This window comes from Rhinolophus sinicus, linkage group LG17, assembly GCF_036562045.2.
Source record: "Rhinolophus sinicus isolate RSC01 linkage group LG17, ASM3656204v1, whole genome shotgun sequence".
Classification (NCBI taxonomy): domain Eukaryota; kingdom Metazoa; phylum Chordata; class Mammalia; order Chiroptera; family Rhinolophidae; genus Rhinolophus; species Rhinolophus sinicus.
Window position 1 is genome coordinate 19,297,533 of NC_133766.1, and position 27,415 is coordinate 19,324,947.

A 27,415-nucleotide genomic window follows, 5' to 3' on the forward strand; every position below is an offset into this window, starting at 1 on the left:
AGCCCGTATGGAGGCGCATTACTCACTCTGAGGATCACAGCATAGGCAGATGCATCATTTATACTGGAGTATATTATCTGCTGTGATATTTATGATGAAATGAGTTTGCCAGCCGTCGTCTATCAGGTCATAAACATCTTACTCAGGCTTGAAAAATGGCTTTTAATACAGCCTTGATGCAAGATTGGGGCGGACGTACAATATGTGACTTTTCCAGTTCTGCTGCTCCCAGGAACGGGCTGTGCTTGGCTCTGTCCCAGAGGAGGGAGCCACGGACCTCTGCCTCGTTTTCACCCCAACCTCCTCCTCAGTCCAGTGAGATCACAGGTCCTTAAGGATGGAATCCATATCTTACTCCCAATTTGTATCCCCCGTGTCTGACGCATGGTTGATCGTCAACAAATCAATAAAATGGAATAAAATGAGCTGATTCACGTGGAAGATGTTGAGATTCTATGATCATGACCTCATGAATTCCTGGGGGAAAGAGAAGAAATATTAGCATCACTTGAGATCATTTATTTACTCATTCATTTATTCAATCATGCATTTGCTCATTTGTTCAACAAATGCTCGTCAAGAAGTACTATGTGCAAGGTGCTGTCCTAGGTGCTACGTGGGCTAAAACAATGAGTAAGACGTGGCTCCTCCTTTCAGGGAGCTTATGGTCTAGTATCGAAGGTAAGAGAAAAATCAGTGGTACCGAAAAGATAATAGAGCCATAAAAACAGGATGAACAGATCTCTCCTAGCTGATGGCATAGGCAGGAGTAGGTGTTTGAATAGACTTAGGGCGGATGGTGGATTTATTTTTTATTGGCAAGTAAAATAAAACAAAGCCAATCTAGCTCTAGACGGTCAGGGGGAGTAGGCTGTGGATCTCACAGACTTTAAGGAAGTACTCAACAAGTAAGTCTCAGGCAGGGTGGGAAGCTGAGGTCCCCCGGGGCCACAATAGAGAAATGTGTGGCGCCTCTCCTGAGAGTCCCACTGTCAATATAATTCAGTGCCAGTGATTCTCTGTCTTTCTGGTCCAACCTTCAACTTCTGGGAGATGTAAATGATTAACCAAGCTGTGGCGGGAGTTCAGCCTCTAAACTAATCAGCTATGACCTGAGGAACTATCCCCAGAAACATGGCTACTAAGACCCCCTTTGGGCTGTGGAAGCAGTTCCCAGAAAACGGGCTGGACAGCTACTCTGGCAGGTGACCCCACAGGTAGGTAAGATTTGGATGTATATGCACATGATCTTGAAGGACATTTCAGGTGTGGGGAAGTACAGGGCTGAAAGTCTCCCTACTAGGACTCTTGCCCTTGATTCCCGTTGTTCTCCCGGCCTCAGCGATGGTCATTCATTCCCTCTGCTTCCCGTCCAGATGGGCTTCTGTGTGAGTGTACGTGTGCACTTGTGAACATGTGTGTGAGTGCTGGTGTGGGCATGTATGACTGTGATTATACGAGTGTGAGTATATGCATGTATGAGCAGATGTACAAATGTGCCTGTGTGTGTGTGTGTGCCAGTGTGAGTGCAAGCATTGTGTGAGTGTGATTGTGAGTGTGGGTGTGTGTGAGTGTGAAATTGGGTGTGCTCCTCTGCGTTCTGCTTTGGGCAGGTTAGTGGGGTGAGGAAATCACAATCAACAGCCAATTTGAACCTTCTCAGCCAAGTGGGCTTCTCCTTAGCATACTTTTTATGTGAGATGAGTTTCTTGTTTGCACCAGAGAGAATTACTAAAATCACAAACACTCTCTTTTGTTAACGTATCTTCTACATGTACCAGCCCAGACAGTGGAGTAGAGCAGGGGAGAATAATACCGCTTCTGAAAAAACACAACAATTTCATCACCTCTAAATCCAAAAATTTCTTTCCTGCAGCATGAACTCATTTCATCCTCTTGAATCTTCTCTAGGTGTTGACGTAAGAATAATCAAAGCTGTAGGGAATGTTTATGAGTTTCTTTGAGCCAAACTGATGACATGCCAAGAAGCAAGTTCTCGAATGACCTGAAGAATGACTGTTTTAATCTTCTTTTCACACACGTGGAATTAAGGAGGGAATGTAAGAAAAATAACATAAAAATGGGAGAAAGAAAGGTGGGAAAATCTCTGTGGTTGGATTACTGGGTTATGTGCCCCCTTGGTTAAGCCTCTGAGGGGTCTGGGAAAGAGGATTACTTCTGTTTTTTAAAGGTGTGTTAATCTCAAAGCACAAGAACAATGGACAGGGCTTGCTTAAGGCAAAGATAAACCTTTTACAGGCCTGGGGCTTGACTACCCACTATGACCCTTTGAGGTTACTTTGGGTGTCTGAATTTGTAAGATTATACAGCCCCTTTCTCATTCACGTATGTGAAGGGATTCTTATGATAATCCCTAGGCTGAATATAGCCGTCTCCTCTCTTCCCAGCCACCTCTTTTGGAGACGAAAATAATTCTGGTTTTGTCCACGCCTGTGGGCTCCCTTTTCTGGTTCCTAAATGTGTGGGCTGCTTCACTGTAGGCACTTTCTGTTTCCCCACTTTCTTCTTGCTCACTCCTCTGTGCCCACTGAAGCCCCAAGTCTTCTGAAACAGATTAAGAAAGTATATCTTGTTTCTTCCTCTCCACTGAGGATCAAATAAAGACCTGCCTCTCCAGCAGCAGTGTGGCGGTGGCGGGTGGGGGTGTCTCTGTCTCAGTAGAGAAGTTATGCCCAAGGGCCTGTGGGCTGGGACAGCTGGAATGTGTGCTAAAAAAAAACCCCTAGCCTATCCTTCCTGGCATGAAGCGTGGACCCTACCAAGCTGGCACCAGTGGGAGAGTGCTGCATATTTATTTCACTGGACTTGTGTTTATGTAGGAAATATTTGTGGTTTGACCAGACACTCATGCTCCCAACAACTCCCATTGTTACAATGGGAGAGAATGGGAGTCTTGCCCACCTCTCTAAGCCCTTTCATAAAGGAGTCACCCGGCTGGCCCTGCTGCTTTATTCCCCACTGAAGAAAGCCCACCCCGTTGTACATCATGGCTGTATCCCAGCATCATGGGCCCTAATTTTTTTTATCAGCTGCAGTTCATTTGTTATCTATTAACCTTTCATGAGCCATTGGTTGTTCAGGGCCTTCCAGCCCATCTTAAGCATCAGTGCTGTGCTTGAGAATCTGTGAGGGAGGATGGAGCAGACAGCTGGAGCTGGGGGAGGAGGATGGTACACGTCATGGTTTGGCAGGTAGAATAAGTTCCCCACCCTGCAAGGGGAGGAGAATCGGACCCAGCATAAGCAGAAGTCCAGCCCAGCCTTTTCCACACCCAGGGCTGAAGAGATCTGGCCACAGGAGAGTCCACGTGGGAGCAAATGTCCTTTAGCACCTTAGGACAATACTGGGAGTCCATTCTGCCCAAGATGCCCGCCCGCTGCAGGCTGAGGCTTTTCAGGTCAGTTCATTTCAGAGGACAGAAAGAAGCAGGGAATTCTGGGTAGTGCACTAAGAACTCTTCCAAAATATAGGAACTCCACTTTGGATCTATAGACGGGAACTTCTATTTGTCAGCCTTCATCAAATCAATTCCTTTGTGAGTCTCCCCCACAAGACTATGGAACCTTATGAGCTGAAACTGTGACTTAATAATCTCTGAATCCTCAGACTACCACAGGGCCAGCGATTTATCAGGGACCCAGTGAATTCTTGCTGACTGAGCAATTAACCCCAGTTCTTTAAGGTTCTCAGAACCAGAGTCAGCCCGTATTAAAGCAAATCCATAATTCCAGATTCAATCCATGTATATTCAAATACAATACAGTACAGTAAGTATCTAACAAGTCACTTATTGAATATTACGTGTTGCCACAATTTCCAAACAGTGGTCTGTCAGTAATAGGGTTAGGTCCTGATCTTTGTGGAGACAGTCCACAAAATATTCTCTCTCTTGCTGGTCACATCTGTTAACTCCTACAATCTCATTAAGTAGCTTGAGGCTGAAAATTACCCAATATTTCTCTTGCCTACTACACTATTTGCTGAGCAATATAAAGTGACCAAAAAGGGAGGGGGTATTACTAAGGAGGTGTTAAAAATAAAATAGCACTATCACCTTCACTTTTAATAAAGCAATTTACAATGCAGAGACTGTACAGCTAGGTGAAAAAAAATCAGAGTCTTCGGTGTCAGGCAGACTTGGATTCTAGTCCCAGCATTACTTCATAATATGTACCTTGGGCAAATTGCTTAACGACTCTGAGACTCAGTTTCCCCATTTATAGAATGGAGATATATTACCTCCCCATGCATAAGGTTATGGTGAGGACTGAATGCATCAGTACTTGGAGAGGAATCAGAAGAGTGCTTAACACATGGGAAGGACTCAGTAAGCGTTAACTCCTACCATCATCATCATCATCGTCATCGTCACCGTGAGGACTAAATGAGACACTGTACATTAAGGGTCTTGCATAGTAACTGGCAGATACTAATCACTTAATAGGTGAAAGCCAAGTAGTACTGATAATGATAATTAGAAATGATAACTAATATGTTTTTAAGTTATGCAAAAAACAGAAACATCTTGTGTTTCTGATAACCAGAGTCAGTCTGTTCCAGGCTACTAAGATTTGCCATTTCTCCAGAAATAGGGAGGCTACAAGGGAGAACTAACATTTATTGAGCACTTGCATTTTTCCAGCGACTGTGCTAGAGACTTTACAAACATTTTTTTTATGTAAACAAATTTTTATGTAAAAAAATTAGTCATATTTTTATAGACAAGTCACCTAAAGCCCAGAGAAATTAAATATCTCTCCCAAGTTTGCACTAGTTAATAGTTGAAGAGCTATAATTTCAACCAGATACATTTGGACTGCATAGCTTGTGCTCTTTCCACTTCTTGAACTTACTGAAAGAAAACAACAACAACAGAAAAACCTTCCCAGAACTCTCTGGAGCTCTCAGCTGTTCTCCTCACCTTCCTTTGCTGTGTATGAAAATAGGCATAACTTGGCTCAGGCTGAATTTCCTGTTTGTCAAAAGAGATACTCAGGAGGTATGGCCTGAAGTGCAGCTCAACAAACATATGTGTGACTGCTGAGTGTCAAGCACCACATTAAGATCTGGACTTACTAAGATGCATAGGACATGGTGGCCGCCATCCTGGAGGAAGTCAGAGCCTACAGAGGCAGATTCCTTGTAAAAAGATAATGTCAGCACAATGATGAAAGATAAAGGGCACAGGTGTGTCTAGGGAGCTGTTGAGTACAGAGGAGGGGAAGTAGGTAAGCCTGGCCTTTGAAGGAAGATTTCTGGAAGAGAACTGAGTGTTGAAAGACGAGTAATAGCCAGATGAAGAAAGGTGGGACTAATGTTCAGGAAGAGGAGAGAGCAGGAGCAAAGCCACAGAGGAGAGGAGCAGCATGGAGTGTTTGGGGAACTCCAGGCCGTTTAGATTTCCCAAGGTGGAAAATGCAATACAATTAAGTTCGCAAACTCATTCTAGAAAAAGTGCTACATACCTCATTGCTGACTATCACAATGGTCACCTTCGAAGTACTCCCCTTGGGAAGCTTTGCACTGATGCCAGCACCTAGTCCACCCTTCAAAGGAATTTTGGAACTTTTTCTGGAATGGCCATCAGAGCTGTTATCGTATTACCCTTGATGTCCTGAATATCATCAAAATGTCTTCCTTTCAATATTTCCTTTATCTTTGGGTAAAGAAAGAAGTCATTGGGGGCCAGATCAGGTGAGTAGGGAGGGTGTTCCAATACAGTTAGTTATTTGTTTATTGGCTAAAAACTCTCTCCCAGACAATGCCGTGAGCTGATGGATTGTCGTGATGCAAGAGCCATGAATTGAATTGTTGGCGAAAAGTTCAGGTCGTCTAACTTTTTCATGCAGCCTTTTCAGCACTTCCAAATAGTAAACTTGGTTAAGTGCTTGTCCAGTTGGTACAAATTCATAATGAATAATCCCACTGATGTCAAAAAAGGTTAGCAACATCGTTGCAACAAATTCTCGAACTTAATTGTTATATCTCATACAGAAGTGGGAAGGTATCAAGTGAGTGGGTCAGGTCTCAGCAAACCTTGTACACATGTCTGGGAGTTTCGACTTTATCCTGTACATGCTGGGGAGCCAGTGAAGACCTTTTGGCAGAGAAATGATAGGTAGGAGGGTTGGAATTGAGGTAAGCAAGGCTGGAATTGAGGTAAGCAAGGCTGGAACCTGTTGGGTGGTTATTGTCCAGGGAAAAAGACGGTGAAGATATTAATGGTAGGAATGGGGAAGAAGGCAGAGATTCAAGAAGCGACAGAAGACCAAGTCTTCAGGACTTTCTGATTGGTTGCATATGGAAGAAAGGGAAAGAGAGGATTGAGGGTGATTTCCAAGATTTTGCCTTAGACAACTAGGAAAATGATGGCACAATTAATGGAGAGAAGATTAAGAGGAGAAAGAGGCCTATGGGGAAATATAAAGCATTGACTGTTGTTCAGGTTGCATCTGGGGTGCTTATGGGACACCCAAGTGAGGATGAATGTCAAGCAGGCAGTACACCCTGAAACTGAAACTGGGGAGAATGTCAGGGTTGGGAATCATCACTTCCTTGCCACATCCGAACCCAGAAATTAGTGGGGACTATAAGTATTTCTCCTTGAACACACTAGTCTTACATCTTCCTTACTCTCTGTTTGCATGTTTTAGCCGAGTAGCACTGTTGTATAGAAAACCCAATTGCCTGGCCTGGGTTCCTGCTCCCACCGTGTGGTTTCACCCTCGAGCTGTGTTTATGCTGTTCCTTCCTTTCGGAAGACCCTTCCACATCCTTCACCCTGTTAATCCTTACTCATCCTTTAACTCAACTCCAGGCTCAGGGACAAATATCTAAATCAAATTCTACAAATTGTCCCCAGGATTCTCATGGTCCTCAAGGCATATATACAAGTTGATTTTGACAAATCATCCCGCGTTACATCAGCAGACACCTTGTGTGTCATTCGGTTTTCCTCTCCCCTTCCCTCCTTCCCTCCTCCTCCAGTCTTCTTTCAAGTCTTCTTTTGGGGCCAGCAGTTTCATACACTACAAGCCCAAGAGGAGTGACTTCAGATCAAGAATCTTCCGTCCCAGTGGAGTTCCGCATGTAGGTACCTCCGTGTCACCCTTGCCCTGGGGTTTCTCAGCCTCTCCAGTGATCTGCATTGGCTTATTGAAAGTCAATCACAAGTCAAAATGACACATTCACGTAGGAGACACTGTTGTCTGGGTCCAGCAGCTCTAGCATCAATACCTCTAATTGTGGAAACTAAAGTGAAATAAAAATAGGAAGAAAGGAAGGAAGGAAAGAAAGAAAGAAAAAGAGAAGAAGGGAGGAAAGAAAGGAGGAAATGAGGAATGAGTTTTTGAATTTTTACTATGTACCAGATTTGGCACAAAAAGCTGTTCATCCATAGGTTCATTCAACTCCCATTTATTAAGCACCTACTCTGTTCCAAATATACCAGACACGGAGGATACAGAGGTGAATAAGCACTTAAACCCAAGTTTTGCCAAGCCTACAGCCTAGGGGGACAGACAAGCACCTACTGAATACACATGGGATGATTGTTATGTACAAAAGAGTATGGGAGCACAGAGGGGAGAGTTATTTCCTCTGGTTGGGGAGGAAGATGTGTCAGGGAGACTTCATGAAGGGCTGATAGGAGTTTCTACGCAGAGGTGAGATGCAAGAGTATCCTAAACAGATCTTCACGAACAAAGGCAAGGGTGTACGTACACACACACACACACACACACACACACACACACACACACCTGCCTGTATGTTGGGGGATTATTGAGTACTTTGGTGTAAAATGGCTCCTATTTTCCAGTACCCAATAGACTAGCTCCCTGAGTATTTACTTTCTTTACTTGCTTTTAATAATTAAGCACTAAGGAAGTGAATTTGATTGTCAGCCTCACTCTCGGGGTTAATTAGATATTTCCAAATAACTTGCCGAATGCTTGCTTTTGTCCCAAGCTTGGCTTCCCTTTTCTTTCCCTTTCCCCAAACACTGATTTCTCTGGGGAGCTTTTGTTGGAGAATTGACTGGAGCTAATTATTTCAGATAATTAAGATCGCTAAGCAAAGCAATTTAATTCTTTCTATTTATTTTATTTATTTATTTATGTGAGAATTGTTAATGCCTACATAGCACACCATCAATAAAACTCCTTTTAAAAGGTTAAGTTGGCTGACTGCAATATTGAATTGAGAATGACTGGGATCAAATGAAATCCAGTAAAGATATTTAGCAGAGTAATGAAGTTTATTTGGGAACAAATGGCTTTTCTTATCAGAGTTTGCTTTTACTTGAGGCAGGCTTGAAATAGGGGAAGAACTGAGTCAATAGTGTTAAGAGAAGTTCGTTTCCTAGGACCTGCCCCTTACCTTCTCCACCTGCCTTGCATCCTCTGCCTTTGGCACCTCCCTTCTGAGCGTAAGGCTCAGACGGTGGCTCCCCTTCTCACTTTTTCCTCTCCAGGCCTGGGTCCCTCCAAACCTGCAATTCCCTCCAGCATCCTCTGGATCACAAATAGGTGACAACTTTTGGAGGAGGGTTGGAATATGCAGTATTAAAACAAACAAAAAGAAACAAACAAAAAACACCTGAATTTATTGCCAACATTTCAACATGTGAAGATTCCCCATAGATCCAGATTTCTAACTCCTAGAAGCCTGGCATTCCAGCATAGCAGCAATTGACTGAAACAGACCAGCTGCTGTCCTCAGTAGGCCAGGCAGGTGCGCTATGGCCAACACCCCACCCAGCCTTCTTCATGTATTAGCTTACCTTCTTGGTCCTGTAAGCCATTTAGATTTGAAGCCCCTGATGGAAATTACTCTTGCCATTTTCTGTCTTTCACATTGTACCCAAACTAGCATTTTCTCTTTTATTGGACAGATTTTAATTTTGTGATAAGAAAACAATCTGATGATACAAATCCATTTACTGAGAATAAATGACTGATAGTCTGCTTAATCTCACCTGAGATGTTGTGTTTCCAAGTCATTTTACTTGGATCTGTTAAAATTTTGGGCTCTGCGCCAAAGGAAAGTGCCGACCCTCAGATGGCACAGGGAGAGTGTTGTGGGATAGCCAGCTTTTCCCAGGTTGTCTTCAAATACGGCCGTGGTCAGTGTCCTTTGGTGGAGAGAGAATGGGCTCTGTGCTGACACAGATCTGGGCTCACATCTGGGTCATGACTTGTTATTCCTGGTGACCTTCACGTGGTTTCTGAGCCACAGTCTCCACATCTGGAAACACAGTTTTCTCCTAGGATTGTTGAAAGGTCCTGCTGAGGTGGCCCATGTAAAGCGCTCACAGATAGCAGCTGTCCAAGAAATGCTACTCGTTCCACTGACACATGTACTGTCACTTGGGGCTGGGGATGGATATTCTGTACGATTACAGAATCACTATCTCATGTTTCATTTACAAAGAATTATATTCAAAATAAATGTTAGAAAATACATGCACTGTTCAAAAAGCACATGCTTAAATTAGTTGGTTCGGTGATGTACACACACAGCCATCATCCTAGCTAGGAACTGCACACAGTACAGTTCACTCACTTATTCAGTCATTCATCAATGCAATCATTTATTTAACACGCCTTTACTGGGTGCTGTATTCAGCCACTTTCACTAGATTACTATGTGGTAAGAAATGGCCCTCAAACCTCAGTGGCTAACAACCAAATACTTATTTCTTCTTCATATTATGTACTGGCTGCAGGTCAGGAGGGTTGTGCTTCTGTTCCAAGGTGTGTTCTGTCTTCTGGGATATAGGATAAAGGAAAAACCTCTGTCTGGGACATGCTGTTCTCATAGCAGAGGTGGGAAGGTTGCTGGTGAGATCATGCAATGCCTCTTGAATGTTCTCTTTGGAACTGGCCCACTGTCGCATCCACTCATATCATTAGCCAAAACAAGTCATGTGATCATGCACGATGTTCCCTTGGGAAAGCACTGCGAGTCACCGGCAATGGGGAGGGATGGCTAATCCTCTTACAGGGCAGAGGGGAGCAGGTATTTGGGAACATGATGCTAAGTGCTGGGCATGGAGGAATGGATGACATATGGACTGTTCCCTCATCGCACTCACAGCTTAGAGAAGATGGACCTGACAACGATGATAATGAAATATAATTAATGCCTATAATAGCTCTCAACGAGCACTGTTCTAAGTCATTGACATGTATTAAATAATTCAATCCTCACATGACTCTATCAAGTAGAAACTGTTATTATCGCCACCCCATTTTGTAAGTGAGGAACAGAGGCATCCAGCAGTGAGGAAACACACAAGATCACACAAGCAACATGCAGCAGAGATTAGAGTAGAACCTGAGTTATCTGGCTGAGGTATATTTACTGGGCCATGGTACTGGACTGCCATTCTGGATGTGACTGTAGTTGCACAGCAACTCTGGTGGCCCAGGCTGGAGTTGGGAAAGTGGTAACAGTAGGTGATATGGTCCTTAAGGACTGAGGAGGAATAGGCACTCCTGATGAGGGGAAAGAAGAGACAGAGGCTCAGAGTGGAGCAGTGTCTTGAGTGTGGCGTCATGAGCAATTTGGTGCTGCTGAAGCCAGAGGTGTGTGGCTGCAGAGCCAGAGAAGTGCCAGATAATGGGGGTTGGGCTTCATCTTTAGGTCTGTGGGGAGCTTCAGGGTGTGGGAGTACAGGAGTGGAAGCAAGGAGACTAGTGTGAGGTGAGGCGATTGTAATAGGGGCCTCTATCTCCTGCTCCAAAGGAGGTTTCCTATTAGGAAACTAATTTTTCTATTTGAGTGATCATTTTTTCTTAGCTGCCTGCCTCGGTCCCCTGGGGCAGGAGTGCTGAGTATGGGGTAGGAGTCGGTGGGCCCTGAATTGATCAAAGACAACCAGTTTGATCAGGTTTCAGTATTTTCTACTGCATTCCACAGGTCTGAAGAAACTCGACACATTTTTGTTTTCCCTGAGAAGCAGAATGTCAGCAGCTTTATTTTTCTCAAGGGTACAACACTGAATGTTATTTATTGTTCTGACTCTGAATTCAGTGGTGTCTTTTTTCTGTTTCCTACTGACAGATGATTTGCTCTTGAACAATTAACAGACTGAAGGCTGTGTTCCATCTCCTCATGGGCTCCAGCCGGGCACCCTTGGGAGCCCAGCAGGAGAAAGGCTTTCTCCTTGATCCTATCACTGCTGCCCAGCATCCAGAGGATTAATTAACCCACCAGGCTTTGCTTCATTACCAGGAGGAAAGAAAAGCTAGAGACAGTGGAATTCGAACATGGAGAATGCAAAGGATTCGGTGCTTGGGCACTTGGAAGCCTTGACTGTGCTATGTGGTGCAGTGGCCAGAGGAGTGGCTTGGGAAAAATGACTAAACCCTCAAACTCTTGTGCATGCACCATCAGAAATCGACCTCATACTTTGAGCTGAGTCCCGCAGGGACCCATATGAAACAGTCTCATCCTTCAGAGGGTCACTGTCCAGAAGAAATCGGGGAGCATAGTCTTCCCTACCTCTCAGGGTTGTTGTGAGAATTAATGCAATGTGGTAGCGTGTGTGGAAGTACTTGGTAACTAAACATTATGTAAATGTTAGTTAGTACCATGTTAACGATACTCAGACAAACAATTATTGAGCGCTTCTTAGGGCAAAGGACTATACTTGGAGCTAATGTTTATGGGAAAGAATTAGGAGACAGACTTTGCTGTTCAGGAAGGTCCAATAGATGCAGATATGAGACGGTGTAATGACATAGTCCGGGCTTCACACACGTTTCACCTACATGTTAACCGTGGCTGGGTGGCTATGGCTATATGGAGTATTATGCTGCAAAGGATTCTGCGGCTCTTCTAGGTTCAGACTAAGAGGATGTGGCAGATTAGATATGAATGCCATGGTCACAAATTGGGTTGGTGGTGAGACACGTGCTAGGTATTTAGAGTGCCTGATACTAGATAGCAAACTGATTGATAAAAATAACTAACTCTTGCAGCGATTTAGCAGAAGTTGGCATCAGTGTGGGCTTGTGTGCCTAGCAAAGTAGGTCCAGAAACTAAAAGTCAGGCTTGGCTCTGAATTATGGGTAGGAGTCAGTGGGGAGAGAGGAGGGCTGTTTCAGTGAGGGGAACAGGACGCAGGGTGTCTGGTAGGAGGTAGGGGATGGTGCAGTGTGAAGAACCTGGAACAGGCAGGAGACCTGTTTCAAAGCCTGGGTCTCGCAGGTGAGCAGGGAGGCTCGGGCCACTGCAGCCCTTATGGTCTCAGAGTTTTCATATATAAAATTATAGAGCTCAACTTAATGTTCTTAAATATTCTTTCTAATTCTGCAAAACAGTGCATCTACAGGCTAGATGAGTCCTTGCCAAATTGTATTTCATGGAATAAAGTGGTCCCAGAAGCTGCTCTGTGAAAAGTAAGTTTCATCATCAAATAATTTTGGGAAATCATGAATTCTATAGACTTGTGGATTCCTATTCCTCTCCTTCCTTTCTTTCTTGAATCCATTCCAATTGGTCCTTAGAGTTGGTGTTTGTTTTTGTTACAATAATTATTATAATGGTAGTAAAGATAGAGAAAAATGGATTCCACAGACATTTCAAAATATAAGTCAGCGGAACTGATCAATTGCATGTAGGTAATGAAAATAAACAGTCACAGCAAAGATGACGAATGTCATCTAGAACATGGATAGAATAAGCTAGGGGAGTATTGACTGGAAAAAAGAAGTTGAACCAAGTGTGGGGAGAGGGAGCAGGGCTGGGGGAGGCAGAGTGTCATCCTGCAGGCCAGGTGCCTCATGGATTTCATAGAAGAGATGCATCTAGATTACTCAAAACTGTGGACATTTATTGCGAAGGCATAAGAAAGGTGAAGGAGATGAGGTTATCACCACAGCGGCAATGCAATGTTAGGGTCACAGTGACCAACTATCTCAATTTGTCTAGAACTAAGGGGTTCTCAGGACACAAGACCTTCACTTCAAAACTGTGACAGTCCTGGGCAAAAAGAGTTGGTTACTCTATTAGGGTACTAGTTTTCCTCGCTCTAAGACGGGCAGCTGTATTTATAATCAAAGGACAATTTGTTTGATGCCAGCAACTTTTGTTAAGATTCTCCTGGACAGAGTTCTAGTTAGTCCCTGAATAGGTGGCTGGTCTCTCCTGTGCCCAGCACACGTAAGGGCATCTTCAGCTTGTCCAACATTCTCTGGCCCATTCAGCTACAGCTGGGTAACATTTGGTTCTACCTCTTAACATAGTATGCTGAGTGTGAGTGGGAAAGAGCAGAAGGGACCACTTTCATCAGTTACCATCATATTCATTTGATGGATTTAAGGCCCCATGGGTTCCTCCATCAGTCCATCCAATACAGAGGAAAGATTATGAGGTCAACTTTGGACAGACTGACTTTAAATGGCCCTTAAAAGTTTAGGTGGAGGAATACTTACAAAATTGGGGGAAAGATTTGCATTTGAGCTAAAAAGTTCCTGCATATTCTTTTAAAAAAGCAAAGCCTGATCAAACTCTGTAGGGAATTACTGAAGAAGGATTCAAGAGAGGGATAGAGAGGGAAGAGGAGATGTACAAGTGGAGAAGAAAAGAGCGAGCAAGGGGGAGAAAAAGAGAGAGAGAGAAGCAATGGTTGTCACAGGCAGTCTTTCCCCACGCGCCTAGTACATTCCACGACTGCACTAAAAGAGTAAGGCACGCGAACAACTCATGCATTTATTTAACACAAATAGTTCCAGCTTCCCATATAGGACTCTACTAGAAGGTACAGTAGATTTAGGAACCTGTCCCTTCAGATAATTATTGGCTTTTCAACCAACAACGGGCATTTTGCAATGTAAGTGTCATTCCACAAAGAGGGAAGTTCAGCAGGGGTGTCTGTCCGGCCTGATGCCGGAAGGATGTGCTAAGGCCCGGATGTTGGGAGACCCCAAACCCAGCGCTTTCTCCTCTGGGCTCCATTGTGTGATCATGGGAACGTGGCTTACCTTCTCTGGATGTTGTTTGTGCAGCCTCTCAGAGGACAACACGACCACTCTCTTTTTGGTGGGAGAAGCTGAGAGAATTGCTTAGCTCAGGGAGAAGAGGGCAGAGGCAGGCCCATTTCAGGCTGGTGTCATTCAGACAAACACTCTGTGGCTTAGTCGCCCTTTCTTCCTTTTTGGTTCCTCAGGATTTCCAATATCCCTGGGTTTTCAAAAGTCAACAAGAGCTACTCAGCTAATTTCAGAGGTTGTGATTTGATATAACCAGTGTATAGCAAGAGGCCACAAACATCTCCCTGGACTCGGAGCAAATCAGAGCTCAGCCCTTGAGAGTCCAGTCAGGGATGAAGTGCATTTTGCTTTCCAAATCCCTTTGACCCTGGGCTATCCTTGAAGGCAGGCTGGAACCTTGAGCATAAGATGGTGGCATATGTGGCAGGTTCGCCGTAGGTAAAAATCGTGCGGTAGACGAAACCTATCCTTAGAGCCTGATCCAACAGCTGGGAAAGTGAGTGATAATAGCTGGAAGCGATAGTCCTCAGGAGGGTATGTTAAAAGGGATCAAAACTTTGTACTAAACAAATAGCTGGGGAGCACAGGAGGGATATCTAGGCGCCACCAAAGTACAGGAACAGGAATAGGGGCATCGAGGCAGCACTGCCACACGCTGTGCTGCTAGCAACTAACACTGCACACAACTCCATGAGCTGCAGATGGAAAGTTGGGATATACGTTTGGAAGATGAAGTCCAAGTTTACATCTTTCAGTAGGAATCTTACCCTTAGGACCCATCTACCTGTTAGTCTTGAACGGATCCGAGACTGTAATGAGGTATAAGTACCATTAGGTGGCGATGCACGAACGTTTTTTTTCCTGGTCTTAAAAGAATGGCGCTGTGGGTCTGTCTCCAAGCTCAGGTTTACAAATAACGAACTCATCCATGCCCGCTGCTTCTAACAAAACAGCTTCAGCACCCACGAGTACCAGCTGCTTGTGAGGGTAGTGTGTGGTTGTGTGTGCGTTTGCGTGTGCGTGCGTGTGCATACGTACCCATCGATGTGTACTTTTACTTTAATGTCAGTGACCAGCAAATGAGGCAGCAGGAATACAAGGCAGCCGCTGAACACCCCGGGTCACACTCAGTGAAAATGGATTGCTTCTGTCTTCTCCGCTTGATCTTTGCTGGGGGAAAACAATTCAATTAGATTTCAGGGAGAGCTCCATGGCAGCCCTCTTCTGAACAAGCTCACATTTCCTAGAAGATGCTGAGTCTGTGGGTCTGCAGGGACCTCCTGGTCCCTCTGCCCTGGACAGACCGGACTCCCTCCCACCTCCACTTCTTTGCCTCTGTGTTATCATTCTGTGGCCAGTGTAGCCTTCTCCCCAGTCTGCTTTTCCTTCTCTAGACTTGGCCACATTGTTCATCAGTTTTGTGCCTAGATACAGGATTTGTACGAGCTCCCTGTACCCCATGGAGCACCCAAGTGCCAAAGGAACAAAATCAGGCCTCCTCTGCTCATCCAGAATGCACTAGGGTTCATTCTGGGGGATGGAGGGGGACATGAATTTATTAACAAGTCAAAACAAAGACAATGTGTTGTTGTAAAGGCAAATGCTTCCTGGTGAAAGGAACACTTAAAACTGCTGAAGAATGAGTTCAGTTTTGTCCTTGGTGGTCACCCTGTCAGCAAGGGAAGAACTTCACACATATTCTTTGAATTCCTATGTAGGGTAAGCACTGAGCCAGGGGCCACAGGGGAGCCCAGGCTGTAAAACTCGGTCATTGCTCTGCAGTAGATTTTACCCAATTAGAGGCATATTGGCCTCCCCACCCCCACAAACACCCTCATTGTGTTGGATGCCATTCATGTGTGCAACACACTCCCGAGAGTGGGCCCAGGTCGGGCACAACTACTTCCTGTATGGGCTGAAAGACCATTATTTTCTTCCCTGTGTGAAAAAAACATAAAATACAAGTGTGATAGATCTCTCCGGGATACTATTGCATCTACTCCATTTTACACATTCACAAAATTTGAGGCTATTTAGTCTAATGGGTAAAAGTGACACACAAATAACTAGGATAGGAAGCAAAATATGGGCAATGAGAAAAGAAACAACACCCAGTGGATACTGGGCTTCAGAAAAGGAGCAATCACAGCCAACTGGGAGCAGGAAGGTGGGGACTAGGAATTGCTTTTTCTCTGCAATAATCTTTGATGGATGAAGTTTTTTTCCCCAGGTATTTTTTTCAGCTTGACTGAGGTGTAATTGACAAATAAAATTGTAGTATGTTTAAAGTGATTTATTATACATATACATTGTGAAAGTATTCCCACCATCTAGTTCATTAAGATAATCTATCACCTCACATATTTATCTTTTCAATGTTTATTTATTTGCTTTTTCGGTGAGAACATTTAAGTTCTAGCCACTTAGCAAATTTCAATGATATAATACAGTGTTAGCAACTATAGTCACCATGTTTTACATTAGATCCTCAGACTTTATTGATCTTATAGTGAAAATTTGTACCCTTTTACCAACCTCTCTCCCTTTTCCCTCCACCCCCCAGCCCCTGGCAACCACTTCTCTATTCTCTGTTTCTGTGAGTTTGACCTTCCTCTTTAGATTCCACATATAAGTGATACCATAGAGTATTTGTCTTTCTCTGTCTGTCTGCCTGGCTTATTTCCCTTAGCATAATGCCCTCAAGGTCCATTCATGTTGTCACAAATGGCAGGATATCCTTTTTATGGCTAAATAATATTTCAGTGTGTGTGTGTGTGTGTGTGTGTGTGTGTGTGTGTGTGTGTGTATCACATTTTCTTGAGCCATTCATCTGTCGATGGACACTTAGGTTGTTTCCATGTCTTGGCTATTGTAAATAATGTTCCCCTGAACATGGCGGTGCAGATATCTTTTTGGGATACTGATTTCATGTCCTTCAGATATACGCACAGAAGTGGGATTGCTGGATCACATACTAGTTCTATTTTTAATTTCTTGAGGAAGCTCTATACTGGTTTTCATAGTGGTTGCACCAATTTACATTCCCACCAATGGTGCACAAGGATTGCCTTTTCTTCTCATCCTCACCAACACTTGTTATTTCTTGTCTTTTTCGTAATAGCCATTCAAACAGGTGTGAGATAATATCTCATTGTGGTTTTGATTTGCATTTCCCTGATGATTAGGGATGTTGAACACCTTTTCATGTATCTATTGGCTATTTGTATGTCTTCATTGTAAAGATGTCTATTCAGTTCCTTTGCCCATTTTTTAATTGTATTGTTATTTTTTTTTGCTATTAAGTTCTTTATATATTTTGGATACTTATCTGTTATCAGGTATATGATTTGTAAATATTTTCTCCCATTTGATAGGTTGCCTTTTCATTTTGTCGATGGTTTCCTTTGCTGTACAAAAGCTTTTTAATTGATGTGGTCCCATTTGTTTATTTTTGTTTTTGCTGTCTTTGCTTTTGGTGTCAAGTCCAAAATAATTACCACCAAGACTGATGTCAAGGAGCTTACTGCCTATGTTTTCTTCTAGGAGTTTTATGGTTTTAGGTCTTACATTGAAGTCTTTAATCTATTTTGAGTTGATTTTTGTGTGTGGTATAAGAGAAGGGTCCAGTTTTATTCTCTTGCATATGGCTTTCCAGTTTTCCTAACATCATTTATTAAAAAGACTGTTCTTTCCCCATTGTGTATTCTTGGTTCCTTTGTTGTAAATTATATCTATCTATCTATCTATCTATCTATCTATCTATCTATCTATCATCTATCTATATGTTTATTTGTGTGCTCTCTATTCTGGTCCATTGATCTACATATATGTTTTAATACTTTTTTGACTACTATGATATGCTATTTTGATTACTATAACTTTATAACATAGTTTGAAATTAGAAAGTGTGATACCTATAGCTTTGTTCTTCTTTCTCAAGATTGCTTTGATTATTTGGGGTCTTTCATGGTTCCATACAAACTTCAGGATTGTTTGTTCTATTGCTGTGAAAAATGTCATTGGAATTTTGATAGGGATTGCATTGAATTTGTAGACTTCTTTGGGCAGTGTGGACATTTTAACAATATAATTCTTCCAATCCATGAGTACAGAATATCTCCATTTATTTGTGTCTTCCTAAATTTCTTTCATCAATGTCTTATAGTTTTCACTGTACAGGTCTTTTCCCTCCTTGGTTAAATTTATTCCTATGTATTTATTCTTTCTGATGTAATAATAAATGAAATTGTTTTCTTCAAGATGTTCTTTTTTAAAAAAAAAATCTTTATTGCAATATAGTTCAAATACTACAAAATTCACCCATTTAAAGTATATAATGTGATGGTTTTTAGTATATTCATGGAGGTGTGCAACCATCACCACAACCTAAGTTTAAAATATTTTTATTACTCCAAAAAGAAACCCAGCACTAATAAGAAGTCACCATCATTTCTCCCTACTCCCCAGGTTTAGGAAACCAGTCATCTATATTCTATCGCTATAGATTCCCCTATTCTGGACATTTCATATGAATGGAATTATACAGTATGTGGTGTTTTTTAAAAGGTTTTTTTTTTTTTTTTCAATTAGAATTGACATACAATATTATATTAGTTTCAGGTGGACAACATAGTGATTAGACATTTGTATAACTTATGAAGTGGTCACTCCAATAAATCTAGTACCCATCTGACATCATACATGGTCATTACAATATTATTGACTATATTCCCTGTGCTGTACTTGACATATCCCTATGAGTATTTTATAACTACAATTTTGTATTTCTTAATCCCTTCTCCTTTTTTACCCATCCCCCAACCCGCCTCCCATCTGGAAACCATCAAAATCTTCCCTGTATCTATGAGTCTGTTTCTGTTTTGTTTGTTTATTTTTATTTTTAGAATCCACATATAAGTGAAATCATATGGTATTTGTCTTTATTTTTCTGACTTACTGTCCTCAGCTTAATACCCTCTAGGCCCATTCATATTGTTGCAGATGGCAAGATTTCTTTTTCTTTCTTTCTTTTTCTTTTTATGGCTGAATAGTATTGATAGAGTGGCCTTATGTAGTAGGTGTGCTGTGGGGCCCAGTGGCCCAGTCTTCCTGGTCACCTGAGCCGGCTGCTCCAGATGTGTCCCTTGTGTGGATTGTGATGCCCTCTTGTTGTATTTGAGCCTTGATTACTGTTGGCAGGTCACTGGAAGGGATTTCCCCCAGGCTGACTGGTTGTAAAGATTGGCCAGGACTACATTGGAGGAGCTGTTGTGTAGAGGCTGACCCTATAGAGCAGGCTTCACTTTAGCAGGGCTCTGCTGCCATCCTAGTCTGCCCTTTGGGTGTATTATTTGTGGAGGTGGTTGGGGAGTGCTCTGGTGTGGTTTGAAGATGGCCACTGGTGTGTTGATTCTGGAGAGGGCCTCTGGTGCAGGCTAAGTTCAGCCACTCCCTGTGCCCTGCCTGGGGCCACTTGGTATGAGCTACAAAGTGATTTGCAGATGGTTGCCACCTGTGCTGGACTTGGAGGCACCTGAGAGAGGCTAAGCTACAAACAGGCAAGCTGCCACTAGTGCTGGGCTTATAACTGCTTAGCAAGAGGTATGGGACACATTGAGGCCAGATGCTGCTAGTTTGTGGTTTGCAAACATTTGAGAGATTTTAGGCAAGTCTGCAGCATGAGCCAAGTGGAAAAGCAACTTGAGGTGAGTTGAGTGGGCCCACAAATTGGGTGGGGTGGGTCCTCAGGGAATCACCAAGGTGGGGCAAATGGTCTTAGCCAGGTTAATGGAGACTCAGATATGGTACCTGCCTGTGTGTGCAGGCTGAGTGTGGGGGTAGGGGGTTGTGGGGACAGAGTCAGGAGTGCAGTTTCCAGGCTCTCAACCTCACTTGGAAAGGTGCTGGCTCAGGTAGTAAATGGCCATCAACTGTGATTGGATGGACATCAGCTGTGGCTAGTTGGCCATCAGCTGTAACCAGTAAGCCATTGGCCACTAATATAACTGCCATGCTAGCAATAAATGGGGGCTAGCAAGAAGATGGTGGGTGAGCTAGTAAGCATGGATTGCAGTTAGCAAGTGCAGAGTGTGGAGGAGTGTGGGTTGTGGATCATGTGGCTCCTGCTTCCTGTGTCTCCAACCCAGCCGCCAGCAACAATATAGTGGTATGACTCCCCTACCTATGGCTCTGTGGGTGTTCCTTTTTGGCCTCACCATATCCTGCGTTCTTATGAGGAGAGCAGGACCAGAGACCCCGCAGGCCACCCTGCACAACAGGGGCTCAATAAAGAAATAATGGATTCTGCCAGCACTTCTGTCTGAAAGAAAGCTGACCCTCCAGTCCTTGTCCTAAAGCCAGACAATTCAGTTCCTCTCCATATGTCCCTGGTACTTTTTGAGCTGATGCCCCAGCACTGGAACTCAGAACATGTGAGTCTGTCACTGAGTAAGTATGTGTGTGGGCCCTTTAAGATCAATGCCTGGGGTTCTAGCAGCCCTCCCTCTCAGTCAGCCACAATCTCCACTGATTTTCTCAGCCAGAACTTGTGGCTGCTTCTCTTTCTGGTACTGGAAACCTGGGCTGGGGAATCTGGTGTGTGGCTGGGACCCATCACGTTCAAGGAGGGACCTCTGCAGCCAAAAGATCCCTCATGATTTTTTAACTGCCACACGTGGGTATAAGACCAGCCCATTCCATGTCTCTGCCCTTCCTACCAGTCTTGATGTGGCTTCTTTTGTATGCCTGTAGTTGTAGGACATCTGTTCAGCTAGACTTCAGGTGATTCTCAATGATGGTTGTTCTGTAGTTTAGTTGTAATTTTGATGTGGTTGTAGGAGGAGTGTCATGCAGGGACTCATGCGGGGTCTCAGCTCCCACTCCCCACATAAGAACACAGGACATGGTGAGGCCAAAAAGGAACACCCATGGAGCCATAGATAAGGGAGTCATACCACTATAGTCTCGCTGGCAGCTGGGTTGGAGACACAGGAAGCAAGAGCCACACTATCTGCAAACTGCCATCCACTTTTATGCCAACTAACCTCACTTGCTAGCTGCAATCCACTCTTGCTAGCTCAGCCACCATCTTCTTGCTAGCCCCCATTTTCTGCTAGTGTAGCCACAGCAGTTATATTAGTGATGCTCACTGGTTATAGCTGATGGTCAACTAGCCACAGCTGATGGCCATCCAATCACAGTTGATGGCCATTTACTACCCGAGGCCATTTACTACCTTTCCATATGAGGGCGAGAGCCTGGAAACTGCACTCCTGACTCTGTCCCCACAAGGAGGCAAGCACAATATTTACTTATGCTACCATCTTGGCCAGAACTAGTATGTGGTATTTTGTGACTGTCTTCTTTCACTTAGTGTGATTTTAAGGTTAATTCATGTTGTAACATGTATCAGTACTTTATTTCTTTTTATGGCAGAATAAATCCATTGAATGGATATAGAGCATTTTGTTTATCCATTCATCAGTTGATGAACATTTGGGATGTTTCCACTTTTTGGTTATTATGAGTAGTGGTGCGATGAATATTCATGTACAAAATTTTGTGTGGATATATGTTTTTATTTTTCTTGGGTATATACCTAGGAGTGGAATTACTGGGTCATATGTTATCTCTATGTTTAACTTTTTGAGAAGTTTAACTATTTTCCAAAGTGGCTGCACTTTATTACATTTCCACCAGCAACAAATTAGGGCTGCAGTTTCTCCATATCCTTGTTATTGTTTGTCTTTTTGATGATGGAATCCTGGTGGGTGTGACGTGGTATTTAATTTTGGTTTTGCTTTAAATTTCTCTAACTACTAATGATGTTGAGCACCTCTTCATGCACTTTTTGGCCATTTGTATGTTGCTTTTCTTTTCTTTCTTTTTTTTTTTTTTTTGAGAAATGTCTATTCAAATTCTTGCCCCACTTTTTAATTAGGTTTTGTGTCCTTTTTTAAATTTATTATTGTATGGATATGTTTTTAAGAGGCACAGTGCAGGAGCAAAAGCTTAAATATGGAGAAGGGTCAATGCTAGGGAAGAATGGGAAATAAAATAGATTGGATGGAGAATAGCATTTGTATAGTCTTTCCAGTTTTCTGCATTTAGCAGAAATGGCTGCCAAACAACTCTGTTTATTTATCAAGTGGGGATAACAATGAGACAAAATGCGATAAAGAACCAGTGTTTACACACAGGATGATTCCAGCTGTAATTGGCTGCCTGAAACGGGCTAGTCACTGACTTGGGACTATTATATGTGATCTGATTTAATTCTCCCAATCACTCTATGCATTTTTCCATTCTTCAGATGGGAAAACTAATGGTCAGAGAAGTTAAGTAACTTGATCCAGGTCACCTAACTAATAAATGTCAAAGATAAACTTCAAACCCTGGCTGGTCAGCCTCTAAAGTGCCAAACAAGCTGTAGTGTACTGTTTAGGATATAAAACTAGAAAGTTTGGGGATCTTACTGTATAGGGCCTTAACTATTCAGGAAGAGTTTATACTTGATTTGGAGGCATCAGATACCTGCCGTTTATGAGTAAGGAAGACTAGGAGCTACATTTGGAAAGATAGAACTGGATAGTTTGGAGTAGGGAAAACCAGACGCTAGAGGACAGTCCAGAAAGCTATTAAAATAGTTCAGGTGAAGGACAAAGATACAGAAGTGAAGAGGACACAGGGAACCAGGGAAAGAAAACAGATACACACTAGTGTGCTGGAGCCAGCTTACACCAGCTCATGAGAGCCAGTTATTAAATTTTCAGCCAATTATTAAACACTGTCTTTATTATAAATTAAATTACATAAACTTACAATTTAAAATTTTATATTAAAAACAAAGGTAATATATATTCAAAAGTCTCGCTTCCTAATTATTTTATTGTATCTTACTATTATCTATGCTCCGAAGGTTATTTTCATCTGTTTATATAATGGGGTATTTATAGCATGTAAATCAGCAAATTCCATAAACCAGGGGACTTCTTTTGGGGATGCTGGCTATTAAACCTTTACCAACATTCCACTGGAGAGAAGAGATGTTGAGGAGACAGAATATGTACAGTAGGGCAGTTGCACAGATGTAGTGCAAAAAGTGGGGTAAGAATGAGGTGTGAGGGTTTTGGGTCTGTGACACATGCCTGGAAGGGTTGGGTGACCCAATGCACATGAGGAATGTGGGACGTGGAGCAAAGGGAAAGACAAGCTGACCAGGAACGCTTCCTCGAGGAAGCAGGTGTGTTTCAGGGTTAGAGAGAGATGAGGGGGTAGGTACCAGGAAGGTGACACACACGGAACACTTATGTTTAGTCTGGTCACTTCATTTGGTCACCTAATTTCTTCAGCCACAGGACAAAGGGTGGGGCTTCCAGGGTAGAGACTGTTTTATTCATGCCTGAGTGCTCACTTCAGGAGGTCAGCTAGGTGCTGAGTAGAGAGGGTTTGAAGTGAATTCTCCGCTCTTCCTCAGAGTCAAGCTGGAACCACCACTCTCCATCTTCTCTGGATAGTTTTTTAAAAAAGAAAGCACATGTGGTGGGAATCCAAAGTCTACTTGACCTTGGACAAGTTACTTAACCATGGTAAGCCTCAATTTCCTCATCTGTTAAATTAGAACGTTGAACTACAAGGTTTTCTGGATTGAGTTCTGTGAGACTTTGGCCTTTATGCCACATCTCTGCTGTCTTCTCAACTGTTGGGCAGGCTTGACTGAGTTCCGGGGGCTCTGCTCCCAAGATAGTAATTTATGAAGCAATCTTTCATCTGGACTTCATCCATCAGGTGGTGAAGGAGGGCCTGGGAGCCTATAAGCCTGAGAAAAGGTGACACAGAAGAGGTTTATCAAAGGGAATGGGAGGGATGGGTGGCGGGCTTCCAGTGTCAGGGAAATATTGACTCGGACAAATATATGATCTATTGCATTATCTCAGAGGCTGTTGCAAATAGAGACACTGCAGTATGGAGAGTGTTTTTTACATGATGAGGGATGGCTTTTTGGTGCTGCTTCATTGCGATGAGAAGTGATGCATGGAGCCCTAGCCTCACTCCCCAGGCCATGCATTATGGAAACAATGATGCTCTTTCATCACCACAGGTAAGTGGGAAAATGTACAGTTATGGTCCTAATAAAATCAGAGGAAGAAAGATGATGGCAGATTCTCCAGAGGTCCAGAGCTGCCTGGGACCAGGCTGGGTGCAAGGTTGCTGATTGGACTTTCTGGAAGCTCCCTGCTGGAGTGAGTTGTGGAGTAATGCTGACTCCCCATATTGTCTGTCTTGCCTGAGAGTCAGTGAGCCCACAGGAGCCCTTTATCAAGCCTTCGTCATACTAGACACTACAATCACCAGTGGACTCATCTTACTCACAGGTGCCCTAACTTTATATTCATATCACACCTTCTACTTTTTTCTACATTGGCACCTGAGCCCATAAACAATAGTACCTGTCATGCAGGGTGGCAGGCGGGGTCTCTGCTCCCGCTCCACACATAAAAACGCAGGATATGGTGAGACCAAAAAGGAACACCCACGGAGCCATAGATAGGGGAGTCATGCCACTATATTCTCGCTGGTGGCTGGGTTGGAGACAAAGGAAGCAGGAGCCGCACGATCCGCAACCTGCTGTCCACTTCTTCCTGCCAACCCACCCCACTTGCTAGCTGCAATCCGCCGTCCTAACTGCAATCCGCTCTTGCTAGCTCAGCCACCATCTTCTTGCTAGCCCCCCATTTTCTGCTAGTGTAGCCATGGCAGTTATATTAGTGGCCAATGGCTCACTGGTTACAGCTGATGGCCAACTAGCCACAGATGATGGCCATCCAATCACAGTTGATGGCCATTTACTACCTGAGTGAGCACCTTTCCATGTGAGGGCGAGAGCCTGGAAACTGCACTCCTGGCTCTGTCCCCACAGTACCTGTGACTCACGGTGGCTATTCTGCTGTCTGGCACAAGAGCTAAGACCAGATCAGAATTCAGGCTTCCTAAATAGTCCAGGGCTGGTTTCTACCACATGTTTCGAAGCATATTACAGAGAAAGCCCACCTTAGGAAACTCGCCATGCCCTGTTTGGAAATCTGAAACACAGCCCTTCATCTAGAATGTTGTTAAATAAAGAGGCAGCTGTCTGCCAGCCTTCCTACTGTGAGCTCAGAGAAGGTTACACCAGTTTCCCAGCCTCAGCTGTGCTGCATCCTATCCTGTGTACTCCAAATACTTCCTAGTTCTAAGCCTCAGTTACCACAGCTATAAAACAGAGATGAACTCATTCAACATGTATTACTTCAGCATCTATTACGTGTCAAATTCTGTGATAGATGCTGATAATAACAGTGCCTACCTCACAGATATTTTGGCAAAAATGAAATGAAATGAGGACAAGTGAAGTGTGAAGCATCGCGCCTGGCCAACGATAAACATTCAGCTGGCATTGGCACTAACACGAGTCAAGTTCCCCTATATGCCCTCATTTCTTCTTTTTACAAACATTTATTTGAGGACCTGATATAATCTGAGGGTTTGAGAATAAATAAAGCATTGTCCCTGTCATTGAGGAGCTGTCTTCTGGCACAGGCCATCCTCGCTTTGGGTCCTGCCTCTGCTCCTGCCATAAGCATATGGGCTTATGTGAAGTGTCAAAACGATTTCTGTAAATGTCTAGCCTGGTGCTCCGAACACAATTAGCAATCAATTAACGATGCTCATTATCATTATTATATTATCATTAGATTATTAAACAGATACTTTCAATGCATTGTGAACATACTAGATACCTAGGACACAATTACCATTCAATTAATGATACTGATCATCACTGTTGTTAGGTAAACAGATTCTTTCAATGCCATGTGCATAACTAGAGGGGACAAAAAACAAAGGGACTATAAAGGGGAGAGTTCACAACTGGTCCTTGGCAGATAAACTGAAATTGCTCTGGAAAGAAAGGAAGCAAAGGGCTACCACAGCAGAGGGAATGGAATTTGCAAAAGCTGGGATGTTCAGGGAAAGGCGACAAGTTCTGTGTGGCTGGGAGGGAAGGGAGAGATGGGGGGAGGGTGAAGACAAGTGAGGGTGGAAAGATGGGGGTGAAGCTGTGAAAGACCTTAAAGAAACTAAGAGTTGATCATGTAGGAATTGGCACTAGGGAGCCACTGAAGATTTATAAGGGCGTATTTTGGGGTGGGAGAGAGACCGGGCTGTGATGACCTGTGGCAGTCTGCTTTTTCTGGCCCCTCCTTTCACCCCATCTCATTCCTGCAGCTCAATACCCAGTCAGAAGCTCTGAAACGCGTGCCTTCCTGTTCTTGCTGCTGAGGAGCCAAGCCTGGGGTGGAGTCTGTGGAGTCTACCATGCCCTCTATATCCCCCTCCCCCGCCCCCCCAGCTTGCTAGGATCTCCATTGAGCTAGGCTGTTTGACCTGCACTCAACAGAGCTCAGTTTTTCAAGTGTTCGAGTTCCAGAGACCTCACGGCTGGGGAAGTATCCCTGCAGCTGAGGCCTAGAGCTTCAGGTGGTGTGGTGGTGGGTGTCCTGACAACCAGTTGCCCTGGGGCAGGAAAACTAAGAAAAAAGCAGCCATGAGCAAAAGCGCCCCTGCAAGCCTACTGATTAGGGCTGTTTCAGACCCCTCCACGTTCTTCCTGTTTCCCTTTCATCTCCCTTGTAAGTTGGGCATTTCCTGAGGGCTGCCTTTCTGTTCTAGTTAATGACGGACCTTTTCCCACTTACTCCTTTGAGATTTTTAGCACTGTTATTAACTTGTCAACAGGTTTCCCCTCCATTTTAATTACTCCGGCTCAGCAGCAGATGGTGGAAGACGGGGAGCAGCTGATTTCTAAATGGCCTCTCCCTGTCAGGAGTGGCTGTTTCATCTTTCTTGGTGACCTTTGTGAGTGGAAGTCACATTGCGTGTGTGGCATCTCTGCTGAGCCCGGTTCTCTCCCTCAGCATATGGAAAATCCGCCGTCAGCGGCAGGGGGTGCCTTCTGTCTGCTGCATCTGGGGGTGTTTGAAGGGCTGTCAAACTTCCCACTTGAAAGTGTAGGACTTTGTGTACAGAGCCGAGAATCCAAGACCTGCCCTCAGCAGAGGATCTCCTTTCTCTCTTCTTAGGAGCTAACTCCCTCATTAAAATGTAAAAAGAAGTGTCCTGGTGTCAGCCTTCTGATTTGTTATCCTGGCACTTCCAGATTTGGGGGAGTTTCATACAGACCAAGGGCCTCATAGCCCAGTCGGGTCCTCCCTGAGAGCAAGGCCTTCTCTGACTTCCCCTGACCGAAATAGGTAGATGTCAACAACCAGCCCTCAGGAGACCTGGAAATTCTGCATTCTCAGCTAATCCTACTGGTAAAACCACTTGGACCCTAGTTAATGGTCAGCTACTCAAGC

General features: G+C 43.8%; 1 long non-coding RNA gene across 1 annotated transcript in view; it reads left to right on the forward strand.

The window, feature by feature from the left end:
* Window positions 1-1,089: 1,089 nt before the first annotated feature.
* LOC141569319 (uncharacterized) overlaps window positions 1,090-27,415 on the forward strand; it is a 389,769-nt gene continuing 363,443 nt past the window's right edge. The window contains exon 1 of the long non-coding RNA XR_012492832.1: window positions 1,090-1,217. This is a non-coding gene — a long non-coding RNA (uncharacterized LOC141569319). The remainder of the gene's footprint in view (window positions 1,218-27,415) is intronic.